Below are 13,821 nucleotides of genomic sequence, written 5' to 3' on the forward strand. Positions count from 1 at the left end.
TAGGTTGTAAGACCCATTTGTTAAAAACAAATATAACACCTAGTTAGTGTGCATGTACGCCTTTCTTTTCTTTCTTTTCATTTTATTTTTGAGATAGGATCTTAAGCATTTCAGACTGACTTCAAAATTGCCTTGTAGCCAAGGATGACCTTGAACTTCTGATCCTCCTGGCTCCACCTGCAATGCTAGAATACAGGCACATACTAGCACATCCCATTTGTGTGGTGCCAAGGACTGAACCCAGAGCTTTGTGTATGTAAGGAAAACAGTCTACCAACTGAGCTACATCCCCAGCTCTCTCTTTTGTTTAGACCTAAAGATCTTTGTAAGATCAGTGCACATGTGGTGGTCAGAGGACAATTTGCAGGAGTCAGTTCCATCCTTTTACCATGTGAGTCCTAGTGATGAAACTCAGGTTATCAGGCTTGGTGGCAAGTACCATTACCTACTGAGCCATCTTGCCTGTCCATCTTCTTGTCCTTTTAAACTTCTATTTTGTAAATGTTTCTGATCTACTTAGTATAAATAGCAATTTGTGGTTATCATTCTAGATGAACCAGTGGATGCGAATTGGGAGTCCCTAGTCACACAGTCTTCTGAGAAAGGTGAGCAACCTGGGTTTGAGGACTCCTTACCAATTCATTCATCAGTGGTGTATAAACCAGCCTTCTCTGGCAGATGCCGTTTCTTCAGCTTTATGATTTTGTGGGCTGTGGTTCTATGGCACCTTGACCTTGTGGCTTTGTGCTGCCTCCTTGTGTGCAAAGAGGCACAGCCAGGGGCCTCTGCTTGCAGATTCATGTCAAGCATCTTTCTTTACTCTGTTCCTCGGAGTATTATGGTGAGAAAGGGGAGCAGTGGTCTCATTAATTCTGTTTATAATAGCCTTGATTTAACAATCTCCACATTTTGCAGCCAGTCTTTTGTATTTGATTGTCACACAATCATCCTTTCTCCCCAAAGCATTTGCCATTTGAAAATCACTCCTGAAATGATTCCTCTTGATTTTCTGCAAATTTGGCTCCAAGGGCTTTACAAGAGGAAACATTTCCTGATGTGATGGTTGAATCACACTTTGTGAAAATGAGCAATTTATGCCCAGCACGATGCTGTGGCAATATTGCGTTAGGATTTTGCTGGGAACATGTGCCTTCTGAGGGTTTTATTACAGGAAAGTGAAAATAAAGTCACTCTGCTTTTGACTTCTTTGCTAAGCTTAACAAAGCAGCATTTCTTCCTTTCAAAAGAAAATGACATGGTGGCTCGCACCTAACCCTCAACACTAAGAAGGCTGAGGCAGGAGAATCACAAGTGTGAGGCCAGATGGGGCCATATGGTAAGACCCCACCTCAAAAGGAAAGAAAAGGGAAAGGGAAGGACAATAAACATTGAACTAAAAAATATCGACTGTTTTCGTCTTATGGTGTATTGTGAAGGCAAGCAAGGTCCAGTTCTGCTAGTTAGCAAGAAGCCCACAAACCTCTCTCAGTGGCAGTTTTCCCACTTGGGGACAGTAATGTTACCTGTCTCCCTTTTAAGTCTCAAATGCTTATTGTTCTTGGATTGATGAATTGACTTATACTAAATATATTCTCTCAGAAACAAATAGTACTTTGTTCTTCTGCAGGTCAGTCGTTTCTGACACAAACTTCTCAGCTGGCTATTATATTTTCTCTACTATAGCCCAGATTTTTTTTTGTGGTACTAGGGAATTGAACATAGGACCCCCCCACCATATATCTTTAAAAAAATATCTTATGTGTATGCGTGTATTGCCTGCATGTAGGTAAGTGCACCCGTGTTGTGCAATGTCCGCTGAGGTCAGAAGAGGCTGTTGGGTCCTCTGGGTCTGGAGTTACAGAACATTGTTAGCTGCCATGTAGGTGCTGGGATTCAAACCTGGGTCTTCCGCAAGAACAACCAGTGTTCTTAACCACTGAGCCATCTCTCCAGCCCCAGGACCCATATATCTTAAGGCAAGTTCTGGATGAATGAACTCTCTTGAGCTCCCTTCCCCCTACCGCCCTCATTTTAACACTTTGTTTTCAAATAGCTTTCACTAATTTGCTGAGGCTGACCACAAATACCTATGATCCTCCTGCCTCAGCCTCCCTCAAACAGCTGGGATTATAGGCCTGCCCAACCAGATATGTCATCAGACTCTTTTGCAACTTTCCAAGTAGGTTGTCTTCAAACTAGACACTCTGGGTTCCAGAAACCCTCTGCAGAAGAAATGAAACAAAAGGAAGAGAAGGCGGCAAGCTCCGTAAGGCCAGCCTTAGACTGGCCAGAGAACTCTGAAGGCACGCATCAACCTGGTGTTTGTGACCAGGGCAGGGGGCCGGCTCTCCTGACGTCCTGCTAGCTTCTCCCAGAGGTCTCCCCTACAGCAGACCCACAGATAACCATGTGAGCAGAGAACTGGTGTCTTATAGAAGTGGCTTTTGCCTGCTGCCCCCTTTTCTGTCTTCCTTGTCCTCAGAGCCTCAGAATACCCACTTCCACTTCAGATCAGTTTTAGAACTTGGGCAGTGGCAGCTGTCTGATAGAGGAGATGGCTCTGGGCTTCAGCTGGTGTCTATTTTTACACTGAGCTACTTTCTTCTAGTGCCTGACCTCTGCACGCCCTCTTATTAGGCAGTTTCTCTACTGGAATAGGAACTTTCAGATGACCTATAACAACATTAAAGAAAAAAAAAGAGAAAGAATTGGCTTCAGAATATGAATATCAACAGCAAAACCACCTCCATATTCTTGAATACCTATGAAGTAAAACCTATGCTGACATTATTAATTGGTAAATGTTAGTATTCATTGTGCTTGGGATATACCTCAGTGGAGGAACACTTGCCTAGCATGTATGAGGCCATATTTCTAATCCCCAATACCACAAACAAGTTAGTAGTCATAAACGTAGTAATTACATTTGGAGATAGTTAGTGGCAGATTGTATAATTCCTTTTTAAAAGATTGCCCAAGGAGGCTCAGTATTAAGAGCATTGGCTGCTCTTGTAGAGGACCAGGATTCAGTTCCCAGCACTCACATGGCAACTAACAACTGTCCATAGCTCCAGTTCCAGGGGACCTGATGCCTTCTTCTGACCTCCACAGGCATTGCATGCATATGGTACACTTACATACATGCAAGCAAAGCACTCATATATATAAAATAAAAATAAAATAGCTCAAAAATTTTTTTAATAAAAACGAATTATTATTATTGTGTTTGTGTATGTAATGTGTGGGCCTGGACACTCATGTCACTGTACAAATGTGAAGGTCAGAGGACAACTTTGTGGAGTTGGTTCTCTCCTTCCACCTTTATGTGGGTTCTTGGGGTCAAATTCAGGTCACCAGACTGGCATGGCAAGCTCTTTTACCCACTGAGCCATCTTGTAGCCCACATAGGCAAAAATACTAAAAAAAATTTTCAGAAGAGCTTTACAATAGCATGGGTATATTTTAATAAAGTTGAATCTTTCTAAGAACATGGTAAAATTTTCCATGTTCTTTATTTAGATTTTCTTTAGTATCTTTCAATGAAGGCTTATAATATCTTTCTTAATTTCTACACTTGATCTTAGCCAAAAGGCCGAGAAGTGATTCTTCTTAATTTCTTGAGAAATTATTTCTTATTTCTAAGAATTATATTTTTTACCTTTTAAAAAAGTATCTTTAAGATTATTTTATTTTAGGGACTGGAGAGATGGCTCAGCAGTTAAGAGCACTGACTGCTCTTGCAGTGGACCCAGGTTCAAATCCCAGCATCCACATGATGGCCAACAAACATCTGTAACTCCAGTTCCAGGGATCCAATGCTGTCTTCTGACTCCTTCGGGCATTGCATGACACGGATGCACTTACATACATGCAGGCAATACACTCATGCACATATAATAATAATAAAATATATTTAAAAATTTATTTTGTATGTGTGTATTTGGTTGTGTATGCTGTACAAGCACCTGTGGATGGCAATGTTTGACACTGTCTTCCTATGTCTCTTGCCACCTTGTGTTTTTTTTTTTTTTTTCTTTTTTGAGACAGGGTCTCTCTGTAGCTCCAACTGACCTTGAACTTGCTATGTAGTCCAGGCTGGCCTTGAACTCAGAGATCCGCTTGCCTCTGCCTCCAGAGTGCTGGGATTGAAGGTGTGTGCCACTATGCCTGGCTCACTACCTTGTTTTTTTGAGACACATTCTCTCACTGAAACAGAGCTCACCAACTGGCTATACTGTCTGGCCCATGAGGCCTCAGGATCCTTCTTTCTCTGCCTCCTGGCACTGGACTATAGGTGCATACCTCCAGGAAAGGATTTTTACGTGGGTGCTGGGGATCTGAACTCCTCATGTTTGCACAGCAAGCACGTAACCTACTGAGCCATCATCCCAAACTGATTTTTAATTGTCTAATGGCTTGTTACTAATGTATAGAAATACAATTGACTTTAGTATATCCATACAGTACCAAGGAGCCAAATGAAATATTAATTCTAAAAATTCGTTTGTATTGTTTTTTGGCACTATAAGTAATAGTATCACTTGCAAATAAGTTTTTAAAAAACCTTTCCAATTCCCATAGATTTTTTTTTTAGTATATATTTTTTTAAAGTTCTGGGGTTTTACTTTTATTTAATGTGCATGAATGTTTTGCTGCATGTATGTTAAGTGCACCACTTGCACGCAATGTCAGAGGCCAGAAGAAGTGTTCCAGAAGATCCCCTGGAACTGGAGTTAGGAATGGTTGTTAGCTACCATGTTGGTCCTGGGACAGGATCCCAGATACTCTGGAAGAGCCGCCAGTGCTCTTAACCACTGAACCATCTCTCCAGCCCTAGTATTTGTTTTTTTTTGAGACAGACCTTGCTTCAGAGCTCAGGCTTGTCTCCAACTCTTAGTCTTCCTGCTTTAGCTTCCTGAACGCTGGGATCACAGGTGTGGGTTTTTTTTTGTTTCTTTTTAAATTTTTAACTATTGTGACACTCCATAAAGTTGTTCTCTTACCTTGCTTTTTAGCACTGGCCAAGATGTTTAATATAAGAGTAAATAGAATGATGACACAGCATTTTCCACTCCAGTCTGCTTTCCTCTTATATCAGTTGCTTTATTGGTTGATTGATGGAATTTTTTTTTCTTTTGCCATTAATTTGGCTTCCCTGAGTACCTCTTGCTGGAAAGTCATCCAATCATGTGTGCCCTGTGTTAGCACCTGTTACTCCTGCTGTGCACCATTGTTTAGCCTTGGATGAAGAGTAATCAATAGAAGTAGAGATTTTTCAGAAAGACTTGTTCATTTTTTAAGTAAATATTAAATGAGAATCTCCAATGTTTCAGGCACTGTGCAAAAGGTTAGAGAATAGCAAAGACAAAACCTATACCTCGATGATACATGTTTTCAGAGGAAGAAGACAGACAACAAAGTACCCAAATGTGCACCATAAGGGATAATGGAAAACAGACAGGTATGATATGAGGGTAAGTGGAGGATGCCTATGGCCTGGAAAGCATCTTTCATGAGGACATGGTACTGAGTCTCAAAGGTGGGGAAGGAGAAGCCCTGTGAAGGGCTGGAGGGCAGCACTGGGGAAGATGAGCAAGTGTCATGATCTGGAGCCAGGATTGCACTTGGCAAGTCTGAGGAACAGACGGCCTGGCTGGAGCACAGTGAATGGGGGAGAAGGGACAGAATGAGCCTAGAGACGGAGGAAGCCGTCTACTGGAAATAGCCTGCATTTTACCTCACTGCTGTGGAAGGGCTCAGCAGGCCACACCATGATGGGATGTACTATTTTAAAGATCACCATGGTTGTGGGCTGAAGGGTAAGAAGCTGCTGAGCGCTTCTGATGTGCTGGTGTATTCGTTATTTTTTTCTTGCTGTGACAAAATACCTGACAAAAAACAAAGTTTTTTTTTTTTTTCTTTTTCTCAATTTTAGAGTATCACAGCAGGAACAATATGGTGGCAGGAGTATGAAGCAGCTATGATCTGCTGTCAGGAAGCACAGAGAGATGAATTCTTTCTCCTTTTTATGTTTTGGTTGTTTTTTTGAGACGGGGTCTGGTAGCCCCACCTGGCCTGGAACTTATTATATAGACCAGGCAGGCCTTGATCTTACAGAAATCTGCCTGCCTCTGGCTCCTGAGTGCTGGGATTAAAGGCGTGTACAGATTCTTTGTTTTTTATTTAGTACAGGACCCTAGCCCATGAGCTGGTACTGCCCATATTCAAGATGGGCCTTCCCTCCTCATTCAAACCTTTCTGGAAACCACTTCATAGACATAACCAGAGATAGCTTTCTATGGTGATTCTAGTCTCATTAAGTTTTCAGTCAATATTAAATCTCACTGATGGCTAATTAGATGACTTGATTGGATTAAGAAATACCTGGGGGGTGGGGAGCTGGAGACGGCTCAGCTACTCTTCCAGAGGATCCAGGTTTTGTTCTCAGCACCCACGTGGGGGCTAACACCTATATGTAACTCTAGTTTCAGGGGATCCAATGTCCTCTTCTGACCTCCATGGGCATTGCACAACACAGATTCACTTACATACAAGCAGGCAAAAACACTCATACACATAAAATAAATATTTTAATATTCTTTTTAAAAAGAAGCTCATCTGTCACCTGCTCCTGTTGCCATGATATTTCACTCAAGCCTATGGAGCCAAATGACCAAGAACTAAGCCCTCTGAAGCTTTAAGCCAAAATAAGTCATTTATGTCAGGTATTTTGACCCGGGGTGAAAAAGTAATTAATATACTCATAGAGCGTATTTCTTTTACATAGCTTTTCCAGAGCTTACCCGGTGCCTGTGTCTCCTAAGACTCATTACCTCATTGATCAGAACCAAGTCTGATGTCCAGCCTTAGGATCAAGAGACTCTGAGAATGTGAATGTTAAGGTAGAGGAAAATAAGGAGAAAAATGACTTGTGCGTGGATTTGATGACGCATCTCATGGCTTTGCCATGAGGGTCATCTGTCTTGTTTCTGAAATAAGCCAGTGAAATACATAGGCTATTTTTTTTGTCTTTTTTTCAGACAGGGTCTCCCTGTAGCTCCAGCTGTCCAGTTGTCCTTGAACTTGCTATGTAGACGAGGCTGGCCTTGAACTCACAGAGATCTGCTTGACTCTGCCTCCCAAGTGCTGAAATTAAAGGTGTGTGCTACTACACCCCACTTGGCTAATTTCTATTCATTTTATTGATAAATGGGGGAAGCATTATTAAAAAGCACATAACTCATAGGGAATAAAGCAGAGGCTTGCATCTAGATCTTTTTATTTCAACTTGAATGTTCTCTCTCACCACTTTTCATCACTCTGGTCCCTGCAAAGTCCTGATCCTAATCACATATGTCCTAGTTGGTCCACTGGTAAACCACCCTTCTAAGTCCATGTTCAATGTCCAGTGTACCCAAACAGTTATATCAGCTGAATGCATACCAAGAGATGCTAGATTACCAGGTTCAGTTTTGAGGCAGACAAAAGTCTTCTACAATATAAGAAAAATAATCATGTTTTTGTTACATTAGGAAATCTCTTCTACCAAATGAATAATAAAGAGTGTGTACTTCTGGGGGATATGAAAGACATCGTTGGATTGTAGGAAAATATTAGGATTTGTTATTTGTATGGACACAGGTGATACAGCTACAGACATAGAAGTTCAACATTGTTAACATTTAACGTATGAATTGATACTGGATGTCAGTAGGGCTCATGCCTCAGATACATGGAATCTACCTGTCCAGATTTTATAGTGTGGTAAGGTTAACAGCAGCATGCCTATTTTCTTTCAGTAGTTGTAATAATTCAGATTTACAGAGTCTGGTTAAGTGGATTTATGATAATGTTCTCATTTATAATTCTTTGTAATGACATGGGGAATGTCAATGGAATTTTTAAATTTAATTTTATGTTTTTTGAGACAGGGTCTCCCTGTAGCCCCAACTGGCCTGGAACTCACTATGTAAACCAGACTGGCCTTGAATGCACAGAGATCCACTAGTCTCTGCTTCCCGAGTGCTCAGATTAAAGGTGTGAGTCACCATGCCCCGCTGGAATTCTATTTTTAAAATTTTTTTGATTTATTTTATGTGCATGAGTGTTTTGCCTGCATGTATATAAGTGTACAATGTGCCTGCAGTGTCTGCAGAGGCCAGAAGAGGGCATTGGATTCCCTGGAACTGGAGTTATGGACCATTCTTAGCCACCATATAGGTGCTAGGAGCTTAAGCTGGGTCCTCTGCAAGAGCAGCCAGTGCTGTTAACCTCTGAGCCATCTCTTCCAATTCTATTTTTTAAAATTATGCTTAAAGTGGATCTCTGTGAGTTTGAGGCCAGCATGGTCTACATAGTCTCAGGTTGCATTACATAGTGAGACCCTATCTCAACACAAAACAAAACAAAACATAATCCTTAATAAAATATATGTTATATATCATGTTTATATAATTATATATTATGTAGTGTTTTATAAAGGAACTTAGAACATATGGATTGCTTACAGAAAGCATGTTATAAAGGTGATTAAAAGTCTCATTCATTCTTTCATGAATTTTCTTCTTTTAATTACTTTGGAAGGAAATTTTTCCAAGTGATTACACACCATGACATTTCTACCATGGAAATTAGATGATAATATATAGAAAACACCCAACAGGATGTTTGCTGCACAATAAATATTCAATATGTTATAGCAATTTTATTTCCCAGAAATTTAAGGTAGGCAACTGTAATTTTCAGTATCAATTTAACTAGATTTGATTTATCAAGGGGCACATCTCTGGGTGTGTCTGTGAGGTAGTTCCAGAGAGGTTTAACTGAGGAGGAAAGACTCACCCTGAATGTGGGTAAACACTATTCCATGAACTGGGCTCTTGGGCTGAATAAAAAGGGGAGGAGAGATCAAGCAGAGTACCAATGTTCATTGCTCTGTGTTTCTTGACTGCAGATGCATTGTGACCAGTCACCTCTCGCTCCTACCATCATGCCTTCCCTGCCATAATGGACTGTACCCTCAGACCATGAACTGAAATAAATCTTTCTTTTTGTCAGGTATTTTGTCATAGCGATGAGAGGTACCAAGGACTGAGGCTGTTGTGGTAAACCTGCCCATATGATTCATAAGCATTTTAGATGAATTTGTAGGAGGAATGTGGAAAAGTTTGGAGTTGCAGACCAGAGAAGCCCTAGAATTCTGTAAGCAGATTAGTGGGCTATTCTGGTGGAAAGTTGGAAGACCAAAGTGCTGAGAGAAATGCAGTTGGAACCTGGCTCATGAGATTTCAGAAGGGAATAAGGACCGAATTAGGAACTGGGCTAGAGGTCACTCATGTTATCTTCTGGCAAAGAGCCTGGCTGCATTCATGCCCATGTCCTGAGAACGTGATCAAAAGTAAGGATTCATTTGTTTATGGAGGAAATTTCAAGACAGCATAACATTTAGACTATTTCATGATTAGTGCTCACTGTTCTTATCCAGTTTATGGTGGGAGAGAGTAGCAGCTGGAGCAGAAGGATATGAAAACTTCACAGTTTGTCAAGGAAAGGAGCATGGGCAAGTGCAGAGAAAGCTGCTGTAATGATTAAAGAGAAACCTTGAACTTTGTACTGGAACAATAGGGATGGAACCTAGAGGCTAAGACCCCATCCATCAAAGGCTCCAGCTTGTGAACATGAAAGCTCAGGGGCTGGGGATGTAGCTTAGTTGAGAGAGGGCATGTCTAGCATGCACAAAGCCCTGGGTTTGATCCTCAGCACTACTGTATATTAGTTTTCTGTTTCTGTGATAAAACATCATAACCAAGGCAACTTATAGAAGGCAGAGTTTATTTGGCTTATGGTTCCACAGGGATAAAAGACCATTATAGTGGGGAGGCATGGCAGGAGGGTAAGAGCCCACATCTTCAAGTAAGCACAGGAAGCACAGTAAGCAAAACTGGACATGGAATGTGACTGTGAACTCTCCAAGCCTGCCCTGACGAGCTTTCTCCAACAAGGCCACACCTCTTAAATCTCCACCAACTGGGGTCACATATTCAAATACTTGGAGCTATGGTGGGCATTTTCATGCAAACCATCATACCAGTAATGCATACCAGTGGTGCATACCAGTAATCTTAGTGGTAGAGAGGTAGAGGTAGGAGAATCAGGAAGTCAAGGTCATCCTCAACTATATAATGAGTTTAAGGACAACCTGGGCTACATGAGATCCAGTTTCAAAACAAAACAAGAAAACCCCCCAAAATGTTTAAGTTCATTTGAAGAAAGAGACTGAACTGAGGATACTGCTGAAGGGGTTCCTTACTTTAAACTACTGAATAGGGAAGTGCTTTCCTAGGTACAGCTGCCAACAGCCACAGAAGCCACCACAGCTCTGGTACAAGGGAGCAAGGATACATCTCAAGCCAACAGCAGGACTTGGCAGTGTCATCCTCATGGTGCTGGTTTTCTAGGCATGCAAAACAAGAATTACAGGGTCATAGGGGCTTGCATCAAGGTTCCAGAAAGCCTGTGAGGCCAGGCAATGTGTGGTAGGGTCAGATTCCCTGTAAGGAGGCCCTGAGAGATGATACAATGAAACTGTGAAGGTGATGCCCAAGTTGCAGTAGAGACCTTGGGATGTTGGAGATGCCAGTACCATGGGAAGTCATCTGAGGATGGCTGCAGGGATGGAGTGGAGCCAGCCCAAATAGAGGATTTATGTGCTGTAGGCAGTGGAGGGGCAGAGCTGCCTAAGGCTGTGAGAGTCCAAATGATTCCATCAGGAGTTCCAGATGCTGGACATGTAGTTTCAGAGTTTGGTGTTTTCCCTGCTGAATTTTGGTTTTGCTTTGGCCTGGTCTTTCCTTGCTGTCCCCTCATTCTCCCCCTTTGGAATGGAAATGTTAATTCTGTGCCACTGTATATTGGAAGTATGGAATTAAAAATTTTTATTTATTTATTTTTGGTCTTTTTGAGACAGGGTCTCCCTGTAGCCCCAGCTGTCGTGGAACTCACTATGTAGACCAGACTGGCCTTGAACTCACAAGAGATCTGCCTGCCTCTGTCTCCCAAGTGCTGGGATTAAAGGTGTGCACCACCACACCTGGCCTATTTTTTTTTTTTTTTTGAGACAGAATAACACTATATAGCCCAGGTTGGCCTGGAACTCTCTGTGTAAACCAAGACTGGCCTTGAACTCAGAGATCTGCCTGCTTCTGCTTCCCTAGTGCTGGGATTAAAGGTGTGGGCCACGATGCTCAGTGGAAGTATGTAATTTTTATAGGGCATTCACAATTATAATATTGCCTGAGTCTTAGAAGAAATTTTGTATTTTGGGCTTTTGAACAATGTTAGAACTGTTAAGACTGGGGACTCTTACAGATGAACGAAATGCATCTTGTATTAAGAGATGTCCATGGGCCTTTGAGGACTAGGTGGAATGTTATAATTTGAAGTGATGTGTTTGGATGTCAAGTTGACAAAGGGTTGATTTGTGATGATCAATTTTCATTGTAAATGTGACTGGATTTGGAATCACCTAGGGGATGTATCACTGAGAGTATTTGTGAGGGGATTTCTAGAGTGTTTTAAGATCCCCCCTCAAAGTGGACAGGACTATTTCTTAGAATGGTGTCTTGGATTAATAAGAAGGGAAAAAAGGAGAAAACAAGATCAGCAGTAGCATTCGTCTGGGAACCTCCTAGCTGTAGATGCAGTGTGACCAGCTTTCCACTCTGCCCTATGCCTTTGCCACCACCATCTATTGTACCCTCAAACTGAGCCAAAGTAAATCCTTCCTTAAGTTGGTTTTGTCAGGTATTTTGCCACAACAATGAGAAGTTTTATAACTAATACAGCAGCCCCAACTTGGAAGGGTTGTATATATACCTGCCTGGTTCTTCCTTAGGGTTCCTTCAGCAGATGTTCAACACCTTGGGAAATCTTTCTTGGCTTAGTCATTCCCCCTGTCTTTAAAGGCTCAGAACCCGGCTATTTTGTCAGCACAATATGGACAGCAACACCTTTGATGACAGACCCATTAACCAAACTCATAAAACCGATGTTCAGAACAAGAACCCAGTGAAGTCACAGATCATGAGGACTATGACTGTTACAGGGACCAAGGGGAGGTGTTAATGTCATTCAGTACTTTCTCCCTGAAGGCAGAATAGCAGCCAGAGAACAGCTTACTGAGCAGGAATCAGAACAGAATATTCTCTGATATCAATGGAACATTGAAAGACATCTATCTGCTCTATCTATTCACAATAGGGACTGGATGCTAGTGGGCCCAAGAAAATAAAGAAAGGCAATTGCTTAGACAGAATTAGGACAGGTAACGTTTGCCTCGGTGACTCTTGCTTTTATGTTTATAGCTGGTAACCTTTGGGATTTAAATTGCTTTAAAATATTATGATTCTAGATTTAAAAACATTTAAAGGCAGATATTGCAAGATAATGAGCTCCCTTGTACCTATCTCCTGGCTTCCACAAGTGGCCAGTCTGGTTTTAGCCACACTTCCTGTATTATTTTGAAGAAAGTTCCAAACATCCTCATGGTTTTTAAAGATATTTTATCTAATCAAGTCCTGCTGGCTTGCGTGTCATTCTTTTCATTTTCTGGTGACTTTAGCTATTGCTGCTTAGATCTTAATCAGGCTCCCAGAGAGTGATTTCAAGTTCTTGGGGGTATCTCTGTGTTCTGACAATAATCAACATCATCATTAGGTGGAGTGCTTTCTGCTTACTTTTATCTTAATTACTTGGAACATCATTATGAGCATCAATTATTGGACTGCATTGCAAAGCAAGAGCTCTAGGTTTTCTGTGTCCTGCCCTGGTAACACCATACAGACATGGGCTCTCTGAGAGTAGAGTTCAAGCATCTTTACAAAGTCCTATAAAAACTTGTCCCAGTGAAGTTGGAGAAGGAACTGGCCTGGAACATTGTCAGTGATTAATAAGGTACCCAGCTGGCAAGCTATGGTGCTTAAAAACCAGCAAGGAAACTTCTAGAAAACCTACATTTTTCTATATGCTTCCCCTTTCTCTCTCTCTTGCTAGCTTTTACTTCCTCCTGAATCAGAGGATCTGAGTCTCACATTGATGATTCATGGTGGCTCTGTCAGGAGAAAGTGCACGACCTTTGAAATAGTTATTGACTGCTCAGGAGTTGCCTGCTGTCAGTTTTTAGTTGTATGATACATACTGTTCATGCCGTAAGCATTACCTATTTAAGCAGTGTTCTTGTATACACAGGTACAGAACCAGCACATACGAAAGCACATGCTCATGCATACTCAAATGCACATAGAATGAATATTATAATTTTTTTTTTGTCTTTTTGAGACAGGGTCTCCCTGTAGCCCCAGCTGTCCTGGAACTTACTATGTAGACCAAGCTGGCCTCGAACTCACAAAGATCTGCCTGCCTCTGCCTCCCAAGTGCTGGGGGTTAAAGGTGTGTGCCACCACGCCTGGCTGAAAATTATAATTTAAAAAAATATTTTATTAAAAAATTTATGTGTATGAGTGTATTATTGCTTGCATGTGTGTAAGTGTACCCATGTCATGCAATGCCCGCAGAAATCAGAAGAGGGCATTGGATTCCCCTGGAACTGGAGTCATGGACAGTTGTTAGCTGCCATGTAGGTGCTGGGAATTGAACCCAGGTCCTCTGCAAGAGAAAGCCAGTGCTTTTAACTTCTGAGCCATCTCTCCAGTCCTGAGTATTGTAATTTTAATATGTAAATAAATAATATCTTGGGGCTGGAGAGATGGCTTAGAGGTTAAGAGTGAGTGCTTGCTGTTCTTCAGGAGGACCTGAGTTCTGTTC

This window comes from Nannospalax galili, unplaced genomic scaffold (genome assembly GCF_000622305.1).
Source record: "Nannospalax galili isolate Female #2095 unplaced genomic scaffold, S.galili_v1.0 scaffold359, whole genome shotgun sequence".
Lineage (NCBI taxonomy): Eukaryota > Metazoa > Chordata > Mammalia > Rodentia > Spalacidae > Nannospalax > Nannospalax galili.